This window comes from Miniopterus natalensis, chromosome 8, assembly GCF_054644295.1.
Source record: "Miniopterus natalensis isolate mMinNat1 chromosome 8, mMinNat1.hap1, whole genome shotgun sequence".
NCBI lineage: Eukaryota > Metazoa > Chordata > Mammalia > Chiroptera > Miniopteridae > Miniopterus > Miniopterus natalensis.
Genome location: NC_142088.1, coordinates 9265820 through 9271819, shown reverse-complemented (window position 1 = coordinate 9271819; position 6000 = coordinate 9265820).

Sequence of the window (6000 nt, the reverse complement as noted above, 5' to 3'; positions counted from 1 at the left end):
GGCCAGACTCTGAGGCCCATGCTCTCTACCTGTTGGATCCAGTACGTCGATGGCTCTGACTCGTGTCTGCAGACGTTCAGGGGCCCCTCTGGGCTTCAGAAACACTGATGGCTGAAGCCAGGGCATAGAGCTGCTCCTGAGAACCTGTATCCGCAGGCGGGTGGGCAGGGCTTCTGTGTAGGGTGGGCTCTGCAGTCCTAGGTGCTCAAGCTGGTTACAGACTGGCCTCTGGCCGTTCTGGGCAGCAGGCATTCATTCTCACAGACCTTTCACAGCTGAAAGGACTTCAGGCCCCTGCCCTCCGCAGGGAGGAACCCTGAGATCGATGGGTTCCACTCCTGGCCACACTGCACCCTTCGCCGCCCACAGCCCTCTCACCACAGCAAGACGACTTACTAGGCCGCCGAACTGGAAACTCAAAACCCTTGGGCCTCGTGTTTTAAAAAAGCGTTACTGTCTATCAGGTGAGTTTGGCGGGGTATTGTTAACTGCGCAAGGAAGACAGGTATTACCTGGTGGCCCACACTATCTCTAGACGTCATTACTCACAGTGATCTCGTTTATATAAATAGCTTAAAAGACTGCATCTCTCCTTGACCAAGTCTGACCAGCTAAAAGAGTTCTAAAAAAATAAATCTTTTTAAGTAGCCCCCTGGGTGAGCTCATGCGGTTAATCTCTGTTGCCCACCAGGTATTCTGTATTGTTTTGAGTTAAACACCTGTATAAGGTTACAGAGCTAATACACATCTGAAAACTTTAAACAGAAGTCAAGAGCACAGAGGAAAACCTGGAAGTGCCTGTTAGCTCCTATCCCAGACCAGGAGTTAGCTGCTAACAAATGGGTATTTTCCCCCCCTGTTCTTTTGCGTGTGCACAAGCACACACACGCGTGTATTTTACTTATTCATTTTATGTTTCTAGCAGTTTTATTGAGATTTAACTATCATACAATAAACACATTTAAAGTATATAACTTGATATGTTTGATAAGATTTTGTAATTTGATAAGACGTAAGTATATACACATGAAATGACAACCACAGGCAAGATAACGTATTCATCACCTCCAAAAGATTCTTTGTGCTCTTGGTTGTTTTTAAAAAATAATTTTTTAATTTTTAATTACAGTTGATATATAATACTTTACTAGTTCCAGGTGTCCAACATAGTGATTAGACATTCATATAACCCACAAAGTGATACCCCGATAAATCTAGTGCCCACCTGGCACCATGCATAGTTATTACAATATTATTGACTATATTCCCTATGCTGTACTTTATGTCCTCATGACTGTTTCGGGACTTCTAATTTGTACTTCTTAATCCCTTCACCTTTTCACCGCTGCCCCTAACCCCCCACCTGGCAACCATCAAAATGTTTTCTGTGTTTATGAGTTGTTTCTGTTTTATTTATTTTGTTTTTTAGATTCCACATATAAGTAAAATCATATGGTATTTCTTTCTCTGCCTGATTTATTTCACTTAGCATAATAGCGTCGAAGTCCTAAGTCCATCCATGTGGCTGCACATGGCAAGTTTCATTCTTTCTTATGGCTGAGTAATATTCCATTGTGAATAGGCACCCCTTCTTCTTTATCCGCTCGTCCATGGATGGGCACTTAGGGTGCTTCCATATCTTGGCTAGTGCAAATAATCCTGCAATGAACATATGCATGCATATATCTTTTCCAGTTAGTGTTTTTGGGCTTCTTCAAATAAATACCCAGACCTGGAATTGCTGGGTCCTTGTCTCTTGTCATTGTTCTAAAGTCTATTTTGTCTGGTATAAGAGTACTGCTACCTCCGCTTGTTTTATTTCAATTTTCATAAAATATCTTTTTCCATTCCTTTATTTTCATTCTATGTGTATCTTTTCGATCTGAAGTGAGTCTCTTGTAGGCAGCATATGTAAGGGTCTTGTTGGCTTATCTGTTTAGCCACCCCACGTCTTTTGATTGGATCATTGAATCCATTTACATTTAAAGTAACTGTTGATAGATATGTAGTTATTGCCATTTTATTATTTATATTTTTTATCTTTCTTTTTCTTCTTTTTAAAGAAGTCCCTTTAACATTTCTTGTAATATTGGCTTGGTTGTGATTAACTCTTTTAGCTTTTTCTTTTCTGAGAGACACATGTATTTTAACATCTTAAACATAAATAGCAACATGCTATACTGATTACCCCATAGTATTCTGGAACTTTTTTGTTTATTAGACAATGCATGTTAGAGGTGAGTATCTATGAAGTTTTCCAACTAACTTGTAGCTTATAGATTATTTATGAAATTGAATATATGCATGAAGCTTAACTAAAAATGCTTCATTTAGATTTGGAAGCTTGTCCAGAGGTAGATGAGGCTATATTTTATTATTTTAAAAAAGATTTTATTATTACTATTTTTTAGAGAGAGGGAAAGGAGAGAGAGAGAGAGAGAGAGAGAGAAACGTTGACAGCTGCCTCCTGCACACCCCCTACCTGGGATCAAGCCTGAAAACCAGCGACCTTTCAGTGCATGGGATGATGCCCATCCAACTGAGCCAGACTGGGCCAGGGCACATGAGGGTTTACAATCTTGATAACTAAGTGGTACAGCCCTACCCAGATCTATATAATGAATACAGTCTTGGAAAGTATTATGTTACCTGAATTTGAAAATTGGTCACATTGTAAAAGTGTCCAGGAAACTGATTATTGGAAAGGACTTAACAGTGAGTGATATTAATAGAGAATATTCTTTAGTAATAAAAGCGATCATTCCTAATAGACCACTTGTGAACAAATACATTTTCTTGTCTTCAGCTGAGGCACTCAGTACATGAGCTTGACCAACCCCAATGCAAGCCTGATGTGGATGGACGAAATGTTCCCTTTTCTTTATTAGATGTCTTGATGTTTTATCAGAGCATAAGCCAAAGAAAGAGGGCTTACTTTTGAAAGTTGGCTGGCATGAGAGAGCTGTCCCCTCCCCCATGCTCTTTTGTTAAGTACAGCTTGCTAAACTCTAAATTTTCCTCACAAAATGGTCAAAGGCCATCAAAAGGCCCTGGAGAAAACTATTTGGTCTCAGATGATTTGATTCAATTGGCTTCAAACCAAGAGGTCCTGGCAGAAAGCAAACTCTTAACCAATACTCATGGTTGGGAGAGCATGCAAACTGGGCCATTCCTTGAAAGCTTGCTGCAGGCAAAACCCCAAACTCCTCTTCCTTCTCACTGTTTTCCCTCTTTCTGTTTCCGTTGACAGGAACATCATCTGCAACTGTTTTATTTTAAATCAAGGTTTTGAGCTAAAATTGTTCTCAGCCTGAAAGGTGGTTTTTGTTGTTGTTTTTTGTCCCCTAAGAATAAAATTTTACTATGTTTCATGATTTATTGAAAATGTCCAGAAAGAAAAAGTGTTTTTCATTAGTTAGAGAACAGAATGGGACCACCTGAACAACACAAGGTGAGTTCTGTACTTAACATTTCAAAGTTTTTGGTAAACTGGGTAGTCCATGGATCCTAGGGTTCTGATCAATTTATCAACAAGTGATACGCCTCTACTCTGCTAAAGCTATTAATCCTCAGGCACTTTACATGCAGAGACGTAAATTAGCATTAATTAAAAAACTGCCAGTAACCAAATTCATATATAGTACTTTGGTGTACAGGATGATGCTCCAACCAACTGAGCCTTACAGGCCAGGGCAAAATTTTAAAAAAATTAAAAATGAATGATTTTTTTTTTTTTTTTTTTTTTTTAGAGAGAGAAGAAGGAAGGGAGAGGGAGAGAGAAACATTGATGTCAGAGTGAAACATGGATGGGCTGCCTCCTGCAGACCCCCTACTAGGGATCGAGCCTGTAACCCGGGGCATGTGTCCTGACCAGGAATGGAACCAGCAACCTTTCCGTGCACAGGACAGTGCCCAACCAACTGAGCCACATTGGCCAGGACTACATGTGAAAAGGTTTAAATGAGTCATTAACTCTAAGAACATTTAAAAATGTAAGATTTTACTTAGTCTGGAACAACATGCACTGATACGGTATTTATTGAGTACTTACTACATGCTGGGAATAACTTTTAATACAAAAGACAGGAGTAAAGAGAAATTCTGGGAATAGAATGTATTTTAGTAATAAAGAGAACAGATATTGGAGCCAGACAGACCTGGGTTAAATCATCCTTCTCCCAGCTATCAGTTGTGTGGCTTTGGGCAAGTTTCCTATCTGTGAGCCTCAGTTTTCTCATCTGTAATATGGGAGTATTTCTTTCTGTTACAGCCTATATGGCCCTATTTGATCTAGCCTCTGCCCACCTCTCCCAAGTCAGTCCCTGCCCTAATCTCTCTAGCCACTCTGGCCTCCACCATGCCTACCTTGGGCCTGACTCAAGGCTCTACACCTGCAGTTGCCTCTGTCTGGAATGCTCTTTCTCCTGATCTTGATAAGGTGAGCTCCTTCTCTTCCTCAGGTCTCTGCACAATATCCCCTTTTCAGAGTAACCTTGTTACCTAAACATGTCACCCCCCTACACCACCTGCCATGCTCTTCTCTCTCCAGAGCACTCCTCACTCCCTGCAAGTACACATTGATTTGATTTCCTATTATCTGTCTCCCTACTAAAATATAAGTTCCATAATTAAGGGGCTTTGTGTGTTTTTTTAACTGAAGTATCCCCAGGCCCTAGAATGGGACCGATACTGTACCTATTGTCGAATACATGGATGGTGAGTGACTACTTCATAGGCCGCTGGGAGGACAGAAGGTGATTTAATTAGTCACGGAGTGAAAGCACTGCGCACACACCTAGCACAGACTGAGTACCTGTGCTGGGCTGAACAGTGTTCCCCCCAAACTCCCGTCCACCCCGAACCTGTGAATGTGGCCTCATTTGGAAGTAAAGTTTTTGCAGATGTTATCCCATTAAGATGAGGTCAGACCCTAATCCAAAGATTGGTATCCTTATAAGAAAAGGGAGATTTGGACAGAGTCACACAAGGAGACCATGGGACAACAGAGGAAGAGCTTGGAGTGATACAGACATGAGCCAAGGACCTCGACACACAACAGCCTTATAAGAAAGGTAAGAAGTGAGGATTGTTGTTTTATCACAGGAAGAAACTGAGGCAACAGTGACTGGGAGCTAGATGTGCCTGCTCCTCCAAGCAGATAAAATGCGTTGTCTGAATATTACAGTTCATCGGCCTTGTGCTGCATGTACCATGTTTTGCTTTGCCTCGTTCCTAGTTGGGAGAAAGGAAAATTGAAGATCAAATTTGGGAGACACATTATTCAAGTGTCTTCATGGGAGAACATGTTTCTTTCCTTTTTTTTTTCTTTAATTCTCACTGAAGGATACAATGTAAGAGAGAGACACTAGAGACACTTAACGCACCCTGACCAGGGCCAGGGATTGAGCTTGCAACCGAGGTAGGTGCCCTTGGCCAGAACTGAACCAGTGACCCTTACTTAGCCCGAAGGCCGAGGCTCTAACCACTGAGAAACCGCCCAGGTTGAGACCACCTTTCTATAACACGGATAAAGAGCAGGTCCTGACCTAGGACAACTCCAGCTTTTAAAAGGAAACCACAGGGTTTGGCCCCAGGGGCTGTAAATGACAGCGACCGTGTGTGGAGGAGCCTTCTGCTTCCAGGACTGGGCATGTGTGTGTGACACAGCCCGATTGTGACGGGGGGCGCTTCTTCTGTAAATTAAATAGGAAATGGTCTCTGCTGAGGGTTCCCTGGCTCCCTCCGCCCCTTGATCTCGCTCTCCAGACGGCTTTGGGAAGGAGAGCGGCGCCCAAGGCCTCAGCAGGCCCTTGAAGCTGCACTCCCCAGGCTCGCTGGACTGCAAGGCCGCCGAGTGATCCAGGCGGTGGCAGGGCTTCGCGGTCCCTCGTCCGTGTAACCGGACGCTGGGGAGGCTTCGGACGGGCCGCAGGAGCCGCGAGGCCTGCAGCGGCCAGCGGGGCCGGAGGGATGGACCTGCGCTTCGGTTGCCGGCCCACC